Source organism: Falco naumanni, chromosome 2 (genome assembly GCF_017639655.2).
Source record: "Falco naumanni isolate bFalNau1 chromosome 2, bFalNau1.pat, whole genome shotgun sequence".
NCBI lineage: Eukaryota > Metazoa > Chordata > Aves > Falconiformes > Falconidae > Falco > Falco naumanni.
The window spans coordinates 45,710,571-45,732,280 of NC_054055.1; the positions used below are offsets into that span (position 1 = coordinate 45,710,571).

Consider the following 21,710-nt stretch of genomic DNA (forward strand, 5'->3'; position numbering starts at 1 on the left):
TTTTTTTTAGAGGTCCATTGATTTTTCAAGTATTACTGTATATGTAAATAAAAACTTAACCCTGGACATCTGTTCCATAGTAAAACAGAGGTCAGAAGGACACTAAGTTTATAAGCACTTTAAATAAAACTGGATAAATATGACAGAAAGTGTATCAGAGAAAGCCTTATGTTTTACCTTAACTAATGAATTTAGTCAACACTCTCAGTGTCTTTAGTTTCTGAGCTGTTACTTGAGGGCACTAAATCCCAACTGCTTTAACTAGTCTTCTGGGCCCATTATATATCAGTACCCTGTGTTTGTACAGGTAAACTTTCCAGCAGTTACTGAGCATGAATATTCTTTACCGGTATTTCAAAGTGTGCTTCCCAGAAATACTATGTCAGAGCTGGACAACAACGCAATAAAAGCACAAATACATTTATTAGTGAGCTCAGCCAATACTCCAGCCATGGGAAATAACCGTGCAAGACCATTAAAAAATTTGAATATGTATTTCTTGAAAGGTTTCCTACGGGTAAATGATTATTTTAGTTATGTTTCCACGTGAATCTATAAAACAAAAATATATGTAGAGCTTAAATACTACATTATACTTTTGGAAGGCTCCTTCAGGTTTAAGAAAATATAATAATCCAGTAGTCTAACGTTTTAAAGCCTTGGGGAGAAGAAAAAGCTTCAGATGTCCAAAATTTAAACAATAGACAGTACGTCTTAAACCTCTTGCCAGAATATGTGCACGTATCTGGAAGCAAATGCTGCTTGCATATGTCTCTCTTAATAATGGAAATGGTGTGAAGTCAAGAATCTAAATCTGCTGTCAGAGCTGTTATAAGCCATCTGCTTTTATTTTTATATTATTCAAAATATTATTCAAAATAAGGTCATCCTTCAAATAGCAGTGGAGCATCACCTGCCCGTTTTCAAGCCACAACCCAGTATTTCGTTACTGCTGTATATACAACAACATGACTAACAGGTTTCCAGACACCAAGTAAACTTTTACACTGAAAACATGACAAGATGCTCCTTAAGCATGTAAAATGAGTAAATATTCAAACTACTATTATGCTGACTAAACATCATGCACTCGATTTTCATTTCTAGGACAATATTAACTTAATAGAAAAAACAAGTTCCAAGTAGTCATGTGAATCATAGAAGGTTACAAAATCACCACAAAGACTGCCCTAACTAAATGTAACTGAACACTGTACGCTTAGAGCTGCTAACTACTGTAGACCATTTGCCTCACCTCCCATGCATCTTGCAGACTCTTTCCTTTTAGTTGTTTAATCTCCCCTTACTATTATTTCAACTGCTTCAAAATTTCCATTTCATGAAGCAGAATAATTTTTTTTAATTGCACGCTTGAAGAACGATCTTTGAATTTCTCTGTGCTAATGTTCAAAAATGAGAAAACTGGACCAGGTTTTCCATATCCTGGACTTGCATGATGTGGTTATCCAACCTGAACAGGAAATTACTTCGTCATTAAAGATCTTTAAAATTAAATGTAATGTTTCCAAAAGCTTCATGGGGTCTCTATCAGAGGAAGACAGAGTTTGACCTGTAATTGTTGACAGTTCTCCAGGTTTTCTCAACATTGCTCCTCCCTACATGCAGACACATGTGCTCCTGCAATGCAATTTAGTTTCAAGTTACACATGAACTGAAGTTACCATGGCTGTAGTGACAGAACAAGGGTATGTGTTTCAGAACTGCTAACACAGCACTACCCAACTAGCCACAGACACAGCTGGTTTTGTGTTATTAAATCATGTACAGCAACCTTCTTCATGAAAAAGCTGCTTCGTTAGCAATGACAAGTAATTGTGTTTGCTTATTAATTCTCTTCAGGTCTGCACAATTTATCAAGCACTGAACTGCCCACCCTTGCATCACTGGGGTGCTTTCCTCCATGGAAGGACCTTTTGCTTGTCTCTTCTCTGCCAAGCACAAGCAGGGCACGCCACAAGTTCCACCATCCCGTAACGCTGCTCTACCACGATAACTGTAGTTTGGCGGGTAGGACAGGGGTTATCCCTTAGCACTGACCACCAGGGTGACCAAGAGCATTGTTTTGGTGGCCAATGTACACTTGCTACACATGCCACCCATACAGGCCACAGGTATCTTCACTGCAACTATTTTAGGCTGCTTCTGGGGAGAAGATGAAGAGTAAACTGTTCATCTGTAAACAGTGTTTAAATCATAACTCCACAAATCCATTGCCTGATTTTCAGGAGAGCTGAAAAGTTTCAGCCTCAAAAGAAAACAACTTAAAATGCATATGAAAAACAAAGACTGTCCGTCCCTTACAGATCAAGCGCAGCCATTATGCCACACGTGTTACCACTGTCAATCCTCCTCTGGACTTTGGTTTTCGGCAGTCTACTGTGAAATCTTAATGTTTCTACTAACAGAAATATGAAAACAAACACGAAAGTCCAAACAGAAGTGCCTTCCATTTGTATCAAGTGGGTTTTATACCACAAGAAAATCTACTCAATGAGACAACTGCACAATATACCTGATTCAAAATCTTTACATCAAAAGGGCTCTTAAGTAATCTTAGAGCAAAGCGTCTAACAAACCACTGGTTTCAACCAAAAGAAAGAAATATACATGGCAAACAGAATTATGTCCACTTCCAGCCAAAGGCTAACCATCAACTTAAAATCATGTTTTCAGACCACAGGAATTTATGAAGATTATGAATGTCACCGTAACATCGCATTCTTCCTGCTACAGCACGAGAAAACAAACCAGAAAATACAACACCTGGTCCATTTTGAAAACCTATCTTGATCAGAATAAATGCCCCCGTAGTCCCTATCTGGGCAGCATGCCCACCCACCAGTGGATCTGAACAAGAATCACAGACCGGAGTAAGGAACATGAAAAGGGTGTCAGAACAATCACACTGAGTATATTTTTAGACAAACGGAGGCCACTATGTGTTGGAAGCTGCCCTGACTCTACAAATAGAATATTTTTGAACATACAAACCCACGTTCATTCATTAAAAAACAAGTTCATACTGGTATCACTTCACATCTCTTTTACATACTGCTAACTTTTAAAGTAAATTCCTATAAATACCGTTACAAATTATTCCTCATGCTATTTACCTCCTTTTCTAATTTAGATAGATATGGCAACATATATCTGGAAAAGACCAACTCATTCACAAATTTAAGTCATTTGTTGAATCAGGACTTACTAACTTCCCTCTTGAAAGCAAACCCCCGCATTTAGGCATAACTGTGTATCTTCATAACTGTGTTTCTTCATCACCTTCTTGCATCATTTATTTTACTTCAAAAGTATGCACTTTTCCTCTTGAAAGCCCTTAAATCTGCACTTACACTCCTGCAATCCCTTTCAAAGGCCCCGAGTCACATCAAACTTCCCCAAAGATGGAGTGCAACTTCTCCCAAACTCACAAAGACCATCTTGAACATCAGGTAAGGCAGGATCACTGAAAGCACAGTTGCAGCAGCATTCAGAGATGAAGAAACACAGGTTACCCCAAACCCAGCACTGAGGTTGGCAACCCTTATATTAACAGTAGCCATATACTTGCCCTTTCTTCCTATGTTTCCGATTCTTGGAGGGAAATTTGTAAACTCCATAAAGCAGACATTCTACAAGAGCTACAGGTAAAACACAGATTAACCACGAGCTACAGATTTGCAACAGTCCTCACCACTTAAAATGTGTGCAGTATTGCACCGAATCAGCATACCCCAAAATCTACCTGAATCTTTCTTCAAGTGCCTCCTTTTCTCGCCTTGGGTCTAGCCCTCAGAATATTTGTAAACTGAATTGAGTAGCACCGTAACTGAAAATAGACAAAACACTTTTCCAGAAAGTTGTCTGTAAAAAAAGTTTTAAAACTTGAAATTCCAACATAAGCCAATGTCCCACCAGCAACCATCTCAAGACGCCAGATGAACCAGGTGATCGAGCTTAAAATGCGTTCAGCTTAGGTTAAGTGCAACTGCTATATATTTTATAGACTTCACAGGACCAAAGGAGCACTTGCTACCTGCTACTTACTAAACAGCAGTGATCATAAGGTTTATTCTGTCATCAGCTGAAGTTTTTGCTAGTCTTTGGTTGTGATTTCTGTTCAAAAGAGGCAAATGAAGCTACTTGGTTTAAGATGCCAGACCCCCACCAACTTCTCTGTTGCTCCGACACAGTGTCATAACAAAAATACCTTAAGCTGCTCAAAATATTTCTGAAAATCAACTTAATGCTTCAACTCCTGGTTTTCAATGGTATTTTAATAAAAGTAAAGAGAAGCAGGAGGCAGAAAGTGGGATGCTTGTTGCTAGGCAATACCTAGCTCTCCTGAACTCCTACAGACTGAAATATTTATCCAGACTCCCACAAAGAATGACATCTAGCACAGAGAAAGAAGAGATGCATGCACTTACTGAAGTACATTACGATTCAAGGTAAGAAGCAACACCTCTGCCACCAGCTCGAACCCTGGGGTACCTAAGCTGAAGAGGCTGCAGTTTGGGATGAGGGGGGTGATGCAGCTCCTACTGAACATCCACCCTGATTTCAACTGAGCCTTATTGGGGTGATGCCTCCAACATTTTTACACCAAACCAGAACAATCTCAATGTCATTGGGCTCTCGGCAGCACAAGAAAATGCATCCTTCGCTCACCTGACTGTATAGCTGTGTTGTTTTTCTGTTGTTTTGGGTTCGTCCCCAAAAAAAAATCGCTATACTCCAGTAACCTGTTTCTATAGAAAAAAGCATGCAGCTGGCCACATGTGGATGAATGATTCATTAAGCGAAAACACAACGTTCACACCATGCTCCACCCCCTCCACCCTTTGAAAGGTTTATTCAATGATTAAAACTTTCAAGGAGTGCTTACACAGCCTTTCAGTAGAGGCTTAGAGGAATAAACATTATTCTTTATGGGGCCTTTTATTTGACATTAATGAATTGTTTTGAACTTAGCAGCTTCAAGGATAAGTCCCAGACCTTCTGGGACTTAAAGATGAATTCCAAGAACTCTTTGTTCTCCCTAGAACTTAAGGGTCTGGTTTGACAGGAATAATTATATAAAAATACGCTACAATTCATAATCTGAGAGAATTATTACTCCGGGAAAGATGATTTCTTTCAGTAATAATTTAAAAACCCTGCAACTGTACCAGTGTACAGAAATGAAACTATGTGTGTGTGTGCAAACTAATATATTGTAAACATTAAAAAAAAAAGATTTAGTTAAAATCTGGAGAAGTAATGAACAACTCAAACGCCTGGATTTCGGTAATAATCAGTGGTCACTCTAGAATAGTGCAATAAGTTGCAGGGAGCAGAGGAAAACAGAGCAAAACATTACATCCCCCTTAAATCTATATTCTAAAAGTAGTTACCATCTTTGACACTCAGTTGTTTGAATGGATAGCTCTGAAACCTTGATACTCCCTTCACAACTCTAGTTTAAATAGAACGACATTGGTTTTAGTTAGATCTAAATAAAATACAATTTTGATAAACACAGTCACACATCACTTTGGACAGTTTCTCCGACATAAGGAAATGTTCTCGTTACGGTGCACACAGTCAGCGCAAGGCCTCTTAGTTCACCACCTTATCCTCACACACAGTTCAAACGCCACATTAGAGTTAAAACTTTATTTACCAGCCTGCGTACAAAGGACTTAAGGGCCCTTTTCTTGTTACAAGAGTTACAACTTCATACACAAATATATCTATACCCACACGTGTGTATATACAGGTAGGTATATCAATATAAAAACATGCAGAACGTACAGTCACATATTTTTCATGAACTGATTAAATATTTTTGTAAATAACTGTCTTAATCTGCTGAAAGCATACTTTCTAATATGTTACCAAAACCACACAGGATTTTCAGCCAAGCTGCAAAATTTAACTATGCTTCTGAACGCATGAAGAATTGGAATTTAACAGAAAGTGATCTTTCCCCCTTATCTTCAGACTTTCTTCAGCAAAACAGTATATATTACTCTCCAGATAATGGCTATCCAAGATTTCTACTCACAAGGGCTTACGAGCATCTGAAAGGAAATACAAAACAGTAACATTTAAAAACAGGTTATTCCTAATTTCAGGTTGGGATCATGTGTGCTGTGTTTCTACATTTTGTTTGCACTTCAGATAAAACAATGTGATCAGGTGTACTAAAAATGAAGTCAGAGTGAAATCCAGAAGGGAGGTGTCCTACAGGAAGACTGCTCATGCTTCAAGTAGGGTAAGAGGGAAGAGACCTGCCAGTGGTTCTTCCATACCATCACAGTGCGGAAAGGCAGAAAGATCAACTTTTCCAGCACACCTTTTATCAAGAGTCCAGACTATCTACAGAGGCTGCACATAAAAAGACTTAACCGTACAGGTTTCATACTCTTATTTTGCCTGCTATTAAGGATTAGCATTACCAAATGTAATCGTCCACTCTCCCTCTTCTGATTTAATACCATTACTGAAACTAGGCTTATGCTCAGAATTATTTTAATATATATATAAATATGTATTTATTATATATATTATAATAAATATATAAAATATAATACTATATATTAAAAAATATATGTGCTCAGAAGAAAACCGAAAAGTCCAGAATTGAGCCAGCTCTACTTGTGGTAGAGGCAGGAGTACTTATGCTCTCTTTTCAAAGTTCTAAGATAATTTATATTCTAACCCATTCAAAAATTAAAGAAGGATTTTATTTCCTGTTCAGAGGCTGCTCAATCCCAAAGACCATGAGAATCCTTGCGCTTGTATGCAGTCGTAAATGAAATAGCCAGAGCTTAAAGACAAGGTCACAAGCTTCCTCAGGACACTCGGTGGAGCATCGATTTCTGCTTTCTGCGTGGACTGTGCATCTGTGTTTCTCGTAGTGGTGGTAACCCCTGATCTAAGGGAGTGTGGCTGAACACCTAGGGCCCCATGCTACAAGCCCAAAGGAACAAGCGTAACTTCAGCGCAGACTTTTGCCAAAATCTGCTCTCTGTTAACCCAGCTATGGTGAGCATCCTGTGATTTAGTAACAGAGCACAAGTACCAGAGATTTAGCCTGCAAGGAAGTCTGAAACAGATTCATTCTGCCTCAGCTGGCAAATACTACCCTTAAGCAGCTCAAAACTTTGTAGAGAGTCTCCTCACAGTTGCCTTCAGAACGATCACCAGGACAGTAGAAAAATCAGAGTAGGAACAAAAAAAAAATGTAACTGTTTATATGCAGTAGCTTATATAAACTCTGGCACGTCTTCTCCTTTTACACTGCAAGATGCTGAAAGAAGTTAAGAGAACAGCACTAACCACCATCCCACTGCGGATGAAATATCACACAGCTTTCCCCTTACCACAGTCAGTGTCAAGCGTGCTGTGCCAACTTTCACAGCAAAACCACTTCAGAATAAGCAAAACCAGAATAAGCTGTGCCCACTAAACTTCTTTTAAAAGAGGGAACAAAATCGTTCCCACAAGCAGCAGAGAAAGCTAAACAAGCTGCAAGTTTATGTATCACCAGAAGTGGTTGCAAAATCAGTGCTGTTGCCCCCACAGCTGGCGCAGGTAGAAGAGCCAACATCTCATTTTACCAAGCTCTGGCCTGGAGATGGTCACCTCCTCATGAGTGCCCAGTGAGCTGCGTGTGGAAGTCCCACCTCACTGTGTCAAAAAAATAAGTTAGCAAAAATCCATCTGTTCAAACCAACCTATTTCGCTCCTTCAAATCAGAGGTGGCAACAGGCATGAGACAGCATTGACCTCTCTAGCTAGCAAAGAGAAGACAGGCTTCCACAATTTACCCCAAAGCTGAGGAAAACAAGCAAAGAAAACCAAGAAAATGGTCTTCCAAGTTGTGATACACACCGAAGAAACCCAGCCATCCTCACTTCCTGGCTCAGAGTTACGCTTTTCAAGAAAACAGCGTATCTGTGCACATGAAGGTGTTGGGTACATATTCAGGCTTTAAACCAGAGGCACTATGTGACAGCAGTGATGCTAATAATCAGCGTAAGGAGTCTATTTGGCTGGCATCCTGTAAGTGTGGCTGATAAGCATCTACTTTAATAAATACATCTAAAATTGAGCAACTGACCAGAAGTGCTTCCCTTAATATTTTTTAAAGTATTTTCTCTTAGCCTGTCCTTTCTTGGAAGGGCAGAGCAGCATTATTACTAATAATTATCCCTCAACATATTGCAGGAAAAAACTCAGAGAAGGAAAAAAACCCCACACCTAAGTATACAACACTCCCATCCGGTATTGACCGGCTCAAAACAGCTCCACTACCAGATTCAGTAGCTACAAATCTTCCAATAGTAATCTGAAATCCGGAGAAGCCACTGAACCATACTCATGCTTTTGATGTCTTTGGGAGTAGAAAGTAAAATTGACCTCCGTACTGGTCCTGGAGAATTTCCATTGGAAACTCTCCATCCCAGCATTTCAAACTTCCCCAAACACTTTAAAGTTCACCACAAGCCATAATTAACCTTAGGGAAAAAGCGCCCATCTTCAGTGATCTACCTGACACATACCCGATCATATTCCACGAGCCTCCCTAGCCCTCATTGTGTCTCTCCTTGTTTTAACAGGCCTCCTATTTTTGACTGGAGATAAAGTTGCTCTGGTTGTTTTCCTGAGCTTGCTTAAATAAAAATATATTTGCTTCTTCCCTATCTGATAGTTTCCCATCAGTTAAGACTTTTTTTGAGGGCCGGGGGGTGCTGGGGAGTAATTAAACATGCTATTTCATTCAGTATTCCAGAAGGGGAATTCATCTGCAAATCTGATTATATATTTAAGTGCAAAACCCAGAAGCAGCCTGATTTCCAAAAGTAATCTAGACCTTCCAGTCTCCTACTGGGATGACTGCAGCAGCCTGCAGGACTCACCACCTGCACGCGGTAAGCCGGTGCCATTTCATCCTGCAGACCAACATGGACAATCCATCCCCTTAACTGTGGCTCAGCAATGACTCACATTCACAGCCCAGAAATTATAACCTGAAGAATTAACTTTTAGTGGGTAAAGTCCTTGCCAGTTGGCGGGTTCATCTCACCTACCTACAGACACCTACACCTGTGCTAGCTGCCCTTCATGGCTCTGCAGCTAAAGGAGAAAAAGAGGCAGCGCAAGGCCTGAGTCACTGCCTTTGCAGTCAGCCCAGCCACTGCTCTTGACCAAGAAGTATTTTAAATAAAATGGTACTTAGTTGTCTGCAGAGTACTGAAGGGTACTAAAATTTTTAAGAACTTTGGTTTTCTAAACAAGTCTTGGGTTCCTCAGTTTTCCTATATAACCCTCCAAATTCTAAGACTTTAAAAATCGTCATTTCCAATGAAGCCAGGCAGACTTGGAAAGGCATCTCATTTTTAAAAGAGCTTGGAGAGAAAAAACGAAAAACAAGTAACTTGAGATAGTTAAATACTACTGTCAAGCACTTTACTTGGCAACACCACCCATAGTAAGCCTCCTGCATACCAAGGTAATACATAGAAGTTAACACAAGTACACTGCTCACCAGTTACATGGACACCACCATAAAAAAATTATTACAAAATCGGAAACTGAGGATGGTAAGGAAGTTGCATTGCTTTGTTTATTAAACTAGAGAGGAAAGCACTCCAAAGAAACAATCTTACAAAAGCACTACAAAGAAACAAACTACATGAAGAAAACCACAGTTTTAAAGACCAAGGATTTTCACCCTGGAGCCTGGCCAGGCTGGCTAGTCCCATACTCTGTCACGCCAGTGAAATCTATCAATCCCAAATTCACACTTCCACCATTCCAATTACAAGCTAGCAAGTGGACTTGTATTTAGTTATCTTTCAGGGAACAGGGTGCAACAAATAAATTAATAAACACCATTAATAAATAATTTAATAACAACGAAGACACAAATACTGGAGGAGATTACCACTGAGGAAAACTTTTTTTCCTCCCCTCAATATTCCAGATGTAACAGAAAAACAACATAGACACGACAGTATCAACATTGTTTTGCATGATGCATGCCTCTGAGTCTATGATGCACGCCTCTGGCAAGACTCAAAGACTCCTACTCAAGAAACCTGAAACTATTCCTGGCTAACCACCATGATCTGTAACCCCTACAAACCCATCCTGACTCAGAACAACATGAATGACACGAACAACTACACTCACCGCTTCCCTGAGGACCAGGTTCAGCAACCCCTCAACAATCAAAGCTTGTGTTTTTCTACCAGTTCCCTCTGATTACTCTTTTGATTTGCAGGTAACACCTGACACGGCATATGACTTACTCTACTTAACAAAGCAGTTCAACTAACCAGCAGCAGGAGAAACATGCTAGCCGAAGACGCACCTGAGGCTATACCTACCCTCAGTTTAACGCCAGGAATACACCTACCTAGTATTTTGAAGTCCTTAGGAAACTCCGAAATTACATTAACTACTGAAAAATATTCCAGTGATTTAACTGAGCAAGAGATAGCGAACACAGCTTTCCCCGTTACAATTATGCTGATTTTCAACTGGTTGCCCTCCATCTACCACCAGAGCTCCGCAAGTTTTTTCTCCTAGCTGCTCCCTTCAGTTACATTACCCAACACAGAAAGATTGCCGTTGTCCAGATCTCAAGCCTCAAGGGTCGTCCCGTCTCTCTCTGGTTCACGATTCCTACAGCTACCCTTGAGACACAGTCAACTCCAGACCCTGCTCCCATTGACACTTGACCCAGGCAGGGAAACGCTCCCCCTCTCAACTGGCAGTGTCCCGTTCTGCCTCTCACACTGCCAGGGCAGGTTCTGGTAGGTGAGTGGGCATTGCAAGGCAGCAGCCCGCCCCAGCTCAAGCATAGCCGTCCCCTGTGCTCGCCCAGACATTTGTGTTGCAATCAGCACCTCCAGCCACAAACTTCAGCGGTGCGGGGCTGTTAACCAGACTACCCTGTTCTCACTCCAGGGAGCAAGCAGTCTCATACCCCACACTGCCTTACCTTTGGTGGCTTCAAAATAGTTTAAAAATACAATCTGAGACAAAAGTGATGAAGAGTTTGTGAACCCAGTGCTCCTCTGTGAACTGTCCCACCTACCTTCACCACTCCTTTTATCACAGCTCTTGTTTCATCCTTCTCCCCGAGCTTCCCTCTTTTGCAGACCAGTCATCCACTGGCACTACTGCAACACCACCACATTCACGTGTTAACCGAGACTGGCTTTATTCCCATTGAAAAGAAATTCTGACTCCATCTGGCTGTTTAATGCACCACTAACTACAAAAGATTTCAAGTTGATGTGGTTTTTTATATACAAAAGATAATTATCTCTTCTATATCCCAAGTTGTGCTCCTGATTATTCACTAGATTCAAAATACGGAGAACAGAATATTTGTTCTTCCAATATTCTGAATTCACTGCTAGTAATACAGGTGGATGGTGCTACCTTCTCCAAGATGCCACCAAAACACAACCTGTCTCACACGATGTTCTTGTATCAAAAAGGTTTTGCTACTGAAGATGAAGCAATTATGAAAGCATCACTACAGAAGCAAACTTCAGTTTTGCTCCAAACCACAACACACAAAGTACTGACAGCCGTCCAGCAGCAAACAGCAAATATCACTGCATGTTGCAATAGTAAGACATTCTGAGAACGGTTTTATTAGAAGCAGAGGTAGCTGCTAGTCTTTGTAATAAACATAAGGAATACTGCAAACAACTAACACTTCCACAAGTGGAAATGCCATCATCGTAATGATAACCCCCACAGAGCTGCATCCTGTTGAGTTACCACAATTAAGATTCTGTTAAAATGCCCATTACAGGTATCTATTTAATTAACTGTAATTCAGCCTGGTAATATGATACAGGTTATAACTTGCTTATTTTTGTAAGACAATGAATTAAGAATTAGAAAACAAAATAAATGTTAGTCTCTTGAGAGGGAGGGGGAAGGAAATCAAACCAATTTCTAATATACATGGAAGAAAGTAATGTAAGTCAATAAAAATAAGAATCATAACTTTTGGTTACATAGACCAAGTTTTATAGACAATAAAAAGTAAACCACTGAAATTAAAATTCCCAGAAGTGTACACCTACAGTTTAAACAAAAGTGTTACAGCCCTGAAGTTAATACCAGAAAAAAATATGGAAGTGAAAACAATGTCTACATATTGGACCAGGCTCTTCTAGATCCTTTAGGGGTTAGTTTTCAAAAAAAATAAAAAGCAAACAAACAACAAAACACCAGAAAAAAAGCCATGAGATCGGTTCGGTGATTCATCCGCCCATCCGATTTCACATCCTGCTGCTCACAGCAGGCATGCTCAAATACAAGTGTCAAGCAGTCAGGAAATCTCGACAGTTCCTAATCTTTCGGGTATCAAATATGGTAAGTTATCCTCTTGTATGGAAAAATCTTATGGACCAGGGCCAGTGGTTTAAAGGGCTTTGACATGCAGAGGATTAGAACGAGCCAGTACCATTTCAAAACGAAAAAGCAGCGAAGTCTGGCTTCCTAACAAGCAAATTCACTAAAAAGCCAAAAGCTTAACTGGAAACATCTTAACCTGCAGTATGTCAGCAAATACAAAGTATGCTCTTCTAAACACGTACTGAAAGAAATATGTTGTATTTTTTTCCATGTTTTTCCTACCAGGGTTTGAAAAGAGCCCACAAGGCAGCACTATATTGAATGAGCTCAGGAGAAGCATATTATCTAAATACAGAAACATATCTGTTCTAATATCCAGGGATGACATTCACAAGCATCTTGTTACTATCCTGTAAATGCCTTCAAAATAGACAAACATCTGCAGGATGTACCAGGGATGCAAAAGTTTTACAGAAGCTGCTCTTGGAAGTTTCCTGAAGACCAGCATGCCAGTGATGGGAGACAGGAGCGTCTGCTGTGTCTTCCAAGCTTTTTCCACACTTTGTAGCCAGCGCTCTCAGATGAGCGCCATTTCTGGGTTCAGGAAAGAAAAGGAGAATAACCTCTCAAGATAAAAGACTGAACAGACAGTCATAACATGCCCTCCCTCCCCCTTTAGGGGGGCAACAAAGAGTAGTAGCCACCATGTTGAGTTCTGTTACAAGGTTGGAGCAGTAGGTGGTAAGAAGGATGGAGCAACACGAACCTCCATACAGGGGATCATAAAAATCTCCTGTAGCACTTGGAATGTAAGACAGGGCCCTGCGCTGGAGGCTTGTGGACCTCAGCAGAAGACCACTGTTGTGCTGTGTCTCCAAGGCTCGGCTTCCTGCCCAAGTCATCCTCTCCCCTCAGCTCCCCCAAACCAGACCAGGACCAAAACACCTCTTCCATAAACATAAGGGGCGTTAACACTAAATCAAACTAAAACTAAGCTTCAAGGAGCCCATCAACATTAGCTTGGGCTTAAGCTACAACCACCCTGGAAAGAAGAACCCAGAAGACCATGGTGTTTCCCAAGCTGTTCCCAAACTGGAAGAATTTATGAGGGGGGGTGGCACAGCTGGGAGAGCATCTGTCCTCCACTCCTGTTAGGGGTGCGCCAGATCAAGATCCCCATCACCCAGCCCTCTCCTGCTTTCACTGCTTCATTTTCTCTGTTGCCACCTGAAGAGCCATCAATGGAAAAATCATACAAACTGCAAAAACTAGGATGGAGGAAACCTCAAGAGATCATCTAGTCTCTCCCTAGCAATTCACACCACTGTGATTACCTCAAAAATCATTACATCTTTATTACATCCATTATAGACAAGCTTCAAGAACAGAAGAATCACTGGACCTGCAAGGAAAAAACTGCCTGTAGCACCAAGATTCATCCTGATTTAGTCTGAAGACAAAACATCTGCTTTAACTTAACACCAAGGCCACAAATAGAATAAAAACAGTCAGTGTGCACAGGCTTGGGGTTTGCCAAGAGCTCTGATATTTACTTCAATTGTTCCGATAGACATCTATAAAGTAAACATTTTTCAAGAGAAAATTAGGATTAACCCCCCCACAAAATATGACTAATTCCAGTAAAATCTATGCCTTTTGCAGATGTTTTGCAGATAAACTATCACAGATGATGTCTGCAAAATGTTTTAAAGATGAAAAGCAATATGAATTATTATCAAAGGTTTAGCTGTCAAGAACAAGAGGGGATGTCAGAAAAATACATCTCCATTCCTAAGTATGATATGAAGTAATATAGCAGTCTTTTAAACGGAAGAAAACAACCCATACATGATAGCAATCAGTCCTCCAGTTTCTTAAAAAACTCGGTTTGTACACAAGCTTTATAACCTGTGCCCCCAAAAAGAACAAACAGGAGTAGCAAAAGGCAGTTCGCTCACGCAGAAGTCCCCACTCCCCTCGCTGAATTTATTTTCTGAGAGGCAAGGCTATTGCGAAGCCTAGTCAGAGAAAGTTTCTGGCATCCGCTGAACTCTGTAATACTGGCACACCTATGTCCTTGGAGCTAACTAGGGAGTGATCTGGTTGTGATCCCCAGTGAAATACAAAAGGACTTGGTCCATGTATAATGTATGTTTTTATTTCAATGCGTGTCAACTCAAGGTACATAAAAGACATAAATGTAAATCTGTAAGTGTAAACCTGTACATGGGCTATATGTTAGCAATGAACAGCAGTGAACACACTCAAAATAAGACTATTCTCACCACTAAAATAAAAACCATTTTAGTACAGTAAAAGAATACATGGAAACGTAAACACCCCCAAGTTACCCACATGCAGAAAGTGTTACTACTACATAACAGACACTTTAACTCCCTCTGATGCCTTGGGATTTAGTTACATCCAGTCAGTCACACCCATAGAGTCACCACAAGTAGTATCAGATTTTTTTTCTATTGCATACGCAAACCCTTGCAGACTACTTTCTTTTTTTGTTAGAATTTGATCTTACAAGGTTAGTATAGTTTTAGCTGTAAGAATCCTAGACATTTAGATATACTCTAATGTGGTCAGTCAGAACGTCTCACTCGTGTACTGGGCCACAGGGATGCACTGTCTGAAAGAGGTATTAATAAATCCATTATCGTAAGCATTCAGCTATAGGGAACAATTACATAACTTCTAATTACTTTCCCTTATATGTTACAGTCACATAAGAAAACAATGTTGTTAAAAGCAGTAACAAACATCAATATACACTTGTGAAAGACAAGGGAAAAATAACAGGAATGGAAAGGAAATAGCAAGAGGGAAAAAAGAAAGACTCAACTCAGGTGCCGCTGAAAAGTAGAGAAGAGAAATTCATACACATTTACTGCAACTTGCCCTACTGCATTTGCATTTTCTCTGCTTGTCAGAAATGGAAACAAAGGAGTATTAATGACAGTGAACACCATCTAGCTTACTGCCACCATAGAAGAAAACATTAAACCCTAGAGTGTAAAACCAGGGTTACACACAGCATCTCTTTAAAAAGACTAAGCAACTCTACAAAATACAGCAAATCAAAAACTATGCTCTACTTTTATTTTGCTCTGTTCACTTCTCTGTGTAAGTCTAATATATTTTAATGAGATTCTTTTCAGGTATTAGCAGATAAGTCCAGCAACAGATTGCTATTTTGTGACCGTGCACTCTTACTGACTTTAAAACAGGTGTATTTGTGAATTTTTGCTTGCTTGCTCAACTCACACTCCAGTGCCCCGGCTTTGCCATTTTTAGCAATTCCTTCCTGTGTGAACGAGCTCAAGCATCGGGTTTTCTTTCCCACACTGACAGGAAGCCCTGCCACCAAAGTTGCAAACTTTGTGCAGGGAGAGGTGCAAGGGAGCAGCATGATGAAGACAGAAACGTTCATGTTCATTTATATTTAAAAAGAAAACCAGAAAAATAAAATAATAGATGTGAGGTCTAGAAGAGAAAGAGTAAAATTGCTATCTAGAGTAAAGCGAAGAAGAAATAATGCAAAAGAGAGGTCTCAGCACATGATGGACAAAGAAGGGGATAGGACAAAGCATCAGTAAAATGAAGCAAAATACCACAACATTCAAAAGCAAAGACTACCTCCCGTAACTACCCCACATGCAGGTATTCTGTAGGTGGAATACAGGGGAGGAAGGTCTACGGGGAGTTAAGAAAATATGAGCTGAACAAGCATCCTGCAGATGGGTGACAGAAGCAGAGAAGCAGTGAAAGCCTTAAGATTGAGGGAAACAGAGGTGCCAGAATGAATCATTCTTCTGATTATACGTAAAAAAATCTGGAAGATTTATAAGAGAAATATTACTAGTATGAAACCCTCTATGATTTATTATGTACACCAGGTAAATTGTCCTTCACCTCCAATTATTGGGCTACAAAGTAGGCTGAAAACCAGCTGGACCACTGGCCTCAAAATACATTCACCAGCTACTCAAAATCCTACTAGTAGCTAATTTCTAGGCGCCAATACCACAACACAGTTTCATTAAAACTGATACGATGGGACAGAGCGCACCTTCAGCAGGTCTGCAAGGAACAACAGAAAAACAGAAACAGTGAGCACACTCAAGGGCAGCACTGCCATTCAGCAGAATCTCAGCAAGTTGGAGAAATGGTTTGGCAGGAACATTGTGAAATTCAGCAAAAACAAACAGCAGGTCCTGCACTTGGGAAGGAGTAACTCCATGCACCGGTACGTGTTAGAGGCTGACCAGCTAGCTGGAAAGCAGCTTTGCAAAGAAGGAGCTGGGGTCCTGAAGGACAAAAAAGTTGACGATGAGCCAGAAAAGCACCCTCGTGGCAAAGAATGCCAACAGCATCCTGGGTTGCATTAGGAAAAGCATCACCAGTAGGTTGAGGGAAGTGATCATTCTTCTCTGTTTAGCACTGGTAAAACACGCAGAGTGCTGGATCCAGTCCTGGGCTTCCCATACAACACATACATGAACACATCAGGAGTCCAGGACAGACCACCAAGCCGGACAAGGGCTGGAGCACATGGTGCTTGTGGACAGGCTATGACAGCTGAGCTGTTCATCCTGGAGAAAAAAAGCCTTGCGTGGGGCAGGGGACACACAACAGAGTCCAACTCCTCCCAGAGGTATGCAGAAACAGGACAGGAGGTAATGGATACATCAGCAGCATGTGAACTTGCCATTAAGGAAATCAGAAAAGGTTTTTATGATAAAGGTCATCAAACACTGCAACAAAGCACCTAGAAAGGTCACAATCTCCATCCTTGGTGATGTTTAACACTTGATTACACAAAGGTCAGAGTAACTTCAAACTTTGACATTGGAATCAACTTTGAATTTGACTGTGCTTTAAGAAGGGACTGGACCAAATGAATAACCTCCAGAGATCCCCTCCAACCTATGTCTGTCTACCATTCTGAGTCTTCTCCTGTGTATATTAGGTTTCTCCAACCATTACAACTTCAGCAATACATTTTCTGAGAACATGGGATCCCATTCCAGTGACACAATTTTTTAAGACCCAGAATTCAGGGGGAAAAAAACTGAACTAGGGAGCCTTACATAAGTTTTAGCATTCTTGTAAGTGGAAAGAAAAAAAAAAAAAAAACAAACCACAACACACCTCCAAAACTCTATTTGCCTTCTCAGCTGTTAAAAAAAATAGCAGCAATTTTTCTTTAGAACTCCTAATCATAAATATACATACGTGTGTGCATATAAATATATATATATATATAGTGTGTATTTATATGTAGTTGCTAACACATCCTGAAACCTCCGATTTGTTTATGGTATTCTGAAGAGGTAAAAAATCCAGCAGCTTCACATTTAAGTAGTACACTACAGAAATACAGTTCACATAGTGAATTCTCACTGTTTAGGGATATTCCGACTTTCCCATAATACGCACAGTTCCTGTGCTACGGGTTTCCTGTTCTTCCCACATGATGGCCACTAGTGTAACAACAGTTATTGCCAGATCTGACACAGACACCAGAAAAGTGACAGTATGTTTTCAGCTGCATTACTTGAGACCTGCATTACTTGAGCCCCAAATCACATGCTATCACTAGCACATACTATTAGACATCATCTAGGGGACTTCAGCAGCTTGGATCAACTGCTCTGACACAGACTTTGTAAACTTTCAAGACAGGAAAAGCAAAGTAATAATCATTCTACCAGTTTGGGGTTTTTTTCTTCTACACACACACACACAGAGTACATTTATGTAAGCATGTTACAACCCATCTGAGATACTTTGTATCTTCCAAAACAAAATTTCAAGTTTCAGATTTTTATGTGCAAACTAAGAATATGAATCACATGATGAAACAGAAGGAAGAACAGATTTCTGTCGTTTCCTATCATCTGTGAATGAAGCACCAAGACGCATACATGATATTAATCACCCAGGACTCCACAGATTACATCAGCAGAATAACATAAGGAATCCACAATTATTACTATACTTTCATGCTAAAGTTAGACTGCACTTTGTACAGAGGACACATTCAGTTCCCTTTTCCCTTCAAAACTGGTGAAACCTCAGATGATAGTTTCTCCCTTCTGGAAAAATAGGGCAGCGTCCAGGTTTTATCTCAGTTCCAAAATACTTCATAATGCCACACTAAAACAGTGCTTTTCAGCAACATCTGAAATAATTTTTTTTTTTGCAGTGGTGTGCCTCATTTCATATAAAAGCAGACAGAAGGAACACAAAGCAGATTGTGGAAAATTCTGCCAGCACCTCAACCGTAAATCGTGAAGGTCACCCTTGGTTTCAGGTCGTGGGACATACCTGTCATTGGGAAATAACTGGAAAAGAGCAAGGGAGTTCTGTCTTGATCCAGCTCGCTACCTGCACAGCACCTCCAGTCATCTCTCCAGAGCCCTCACCACCATCAGCAACAGATGCTCACCAGCACAGCTCCCCACGAACTACACCATCAGGTGCACACAGCAAAAGCCCAAGGGCCAGCAACTATACCTTCCTCCGTGTTGCATCACACTAGGGATACTCAGCATTCAACATTTTTGTGAAAGCAAACAGCAGCCAAGCAACTAGCAGTGGTACTCAACGAATAGTAAGGAAAAAAAACCCCAAAGTCCACAACAAATATCTAGCACTCTGTCTCATAGCCATCCCTGCAATGTAACTGTAATTTCTAAGAGAAACACCATATTATTTTTTAACTGATCAAGTCACATGCTAAAGACAATATACAGCTTGAGGGAGAGGGGGAAAAATAATAAAAAAAAAAACCAAAAAGAAAAAGAAAAAAACATGAGAGAAAACCCAAACATGAAAGCAAAGCATCCTCTTTGTCAAAACAGAGTCACAAGACTTAGATGTTTTAACTTTTAACCCACATTCTCCAGGGGAGGGATAGAAGGAGGGACGATAAATACATGTTGCCTAAGAAGCTTTTACAATCCAGATTCATTGTTATACTGTTCATAAAATACAAAGCCAGTTTCACACTCACAGATTTTGAGGTGGGAAACATAGTATTTTAAAGTTTATTCTCATACCAGTAAGTCATAAAAGCATTAAGAGAAGAACAGCAAGTAGAGCTTTACATACTAGCTTTCATTGAAAACAAGAGAAAAAACCCTACAGATTTATGACACTTTTTATTACGATTACACTGTATAAATATAGCCTGAAGTAGGGGAAAAAAACTTGCATCTGTCAGTTTAGCTCAATTTTTTAGTATCAAAGTTGTTGCCAATCTTTCAAGATAATGCATTAGCAATGTACAGACCTAGCATTTCCTTTTTCCATACACAAATATGCAACTCGACTGTGCAAAGTGCCCAGGTCACCCACTGAAGTCAGGAGCATGGGCTGTTTCAGAGTCCAGTAAAGGCTTACTCATCATCTCCAAGCATCAGGTCCCTTATTAAAATCACTGCTGTCATACAGTTTACCCAGGAATAGGTTCTGACTGAGACTACGTCTTGACATAGACTGAGATGTATCCAACAGACGAAAGAAATTTTAGACCTTTAGAAAAACAACTATGGTTTAATTTCAATTATTTTCTTTCTTGCATTCCTTAATTTATACTTAATTTAACACCCTATTTATTTTTATCAAGTTAAAAATCATAACACATCACGGAACGCAATATCTAAGGAATAATCCAGACCCAGTGCAAGCAGTCGCCAACCACAGTCCTGTTTTTCATGCCGTACCACCTTTGTGCGCCCCAGCCACAACTTCCTCAGCCGTAACATGCAACAGCAACTCTAGCAGGAGAAGACAATCACATTTCCTGGCGGAGGGTACAGTTAACCAAAAGAGATGAACACACCTAAAGGTGTGGTGCCACCAGCTCTTTCCTCCCCCCTCCCCACTTTGGATTCACCTCACCGACTCTTGGTTCATGAGAGGTTCACCACCTCTGATGTTCGTCTGAATACTTTGGAGAACTAAGGTCACCAAGCAGGCAAAACTACAATTGACTTAAAAATAAATAAATTTCAGCCAGATTAGTGAGCTGAATATGCTTGCCCAGAGGCTGAATCATACTGGAACTAGCCAGGGAAGGGAGTACAAATGGAAGGAGAAGGGGAGATGGAGACCACTGCTTCTGGCATAGTGAGATGCAGGGTTTGCCAAGTCTGTCTCATCAAAACTATATCCAGTGGACAAATGGGACAACATACCAACTGCTGTTACTGCAGAACTGAAATGCTTTCTAGAATTTTGACATTCTTCAATAATTTTGCACAGAATTTTTAAATAACATAAGACAACACACTTTTGATTAGTGTATCAAGATAGAGAGAGATGTCAGGAATTCATCAGCAAGAGCTGGTAGGATCATGTTCTGTGGCCCCATAACCATTTCATTTTTCCTGCAATTTTGGAATCATCTCAGGACTCATCTACTGTTGACAGAGCTATATACATTTTCTCATTCAGTGGGATCAATCCTTAATGTAATTGCACTCCCAAAACAGTGAGTGAAACAAAGAGAACTCTCCATAAAAAGGAGATGAAGAGTCCACAGGAGTATTTTTATTTCTCAGTACTCTTTCTCTTTACATTACAGACATGCATCAAAAGAAAATTAGGTTAACCCATGAGTGCTATTTAAGTGTCAGATACGATGCCAACAGGCACTTTAATAAAGACCAGACAGTCAAAGACTAGAGGTAGGATATACTGTGAAGACTTCAGCACTTTGCTTCTGTACAAGTGAATGTGTTTGAATGTTCACCTGCACCGTGTATCACAGCACGCAGTACAAAGGGAATATTTAAATTCTGTGTGTGTTTATAAAGGCAAAAGAAAATAAAATTACAATGAAACCTCAAAGATTTGCTTGTAGGAACAGCAAAAGAGAGAAGCATCCCAGACGCAGTTGCTAAGCCAATGTATCACACATTCTCACACTCATCTAGGAATACCTCAGCATAGTCTCTACAGTCAACACTTATTTAAGAAAACTGATCCATCCAAGGTTAATTGAAAGCTACCATTATCACTGGGCAACACTTTAATTTCAATAACATAAAGACCATTAGCTTTCTTTTCTGGACAATATACCATTTCTATCATATAGCAGACTTATTTGCAGTACAGTGTATCTTCTCCAGTCCTGTTAACTTGTTTTCTACTGGCAGAAGATAATTTATACCTGAAGTGACTTTATTTTTAATTTTGTTAAGATAGCCTACGCTAAGTTTCTGTTCAGAACACGTTTTTACAGCTGAGAATTATCAGTCTCTGAAGATACGGATTTCTAGTGGAAGCATGAACAC

The 21,710-nt window shown here is 40.1% G+C and overlaps 1 protein-coding gene across 6 annotated transcripts in view; it reads right to left on the reverse strand.

Moving 5' to 3' along the window:
• Positions 1 to 21,710, reverse strand: part of KLF12 (Kruppel like factor 12) — a 251,695-nt gene that overhangs the window by 182,166 nt on the left and 47,819 nt on the right. The window lies entirely within an intron of this gene.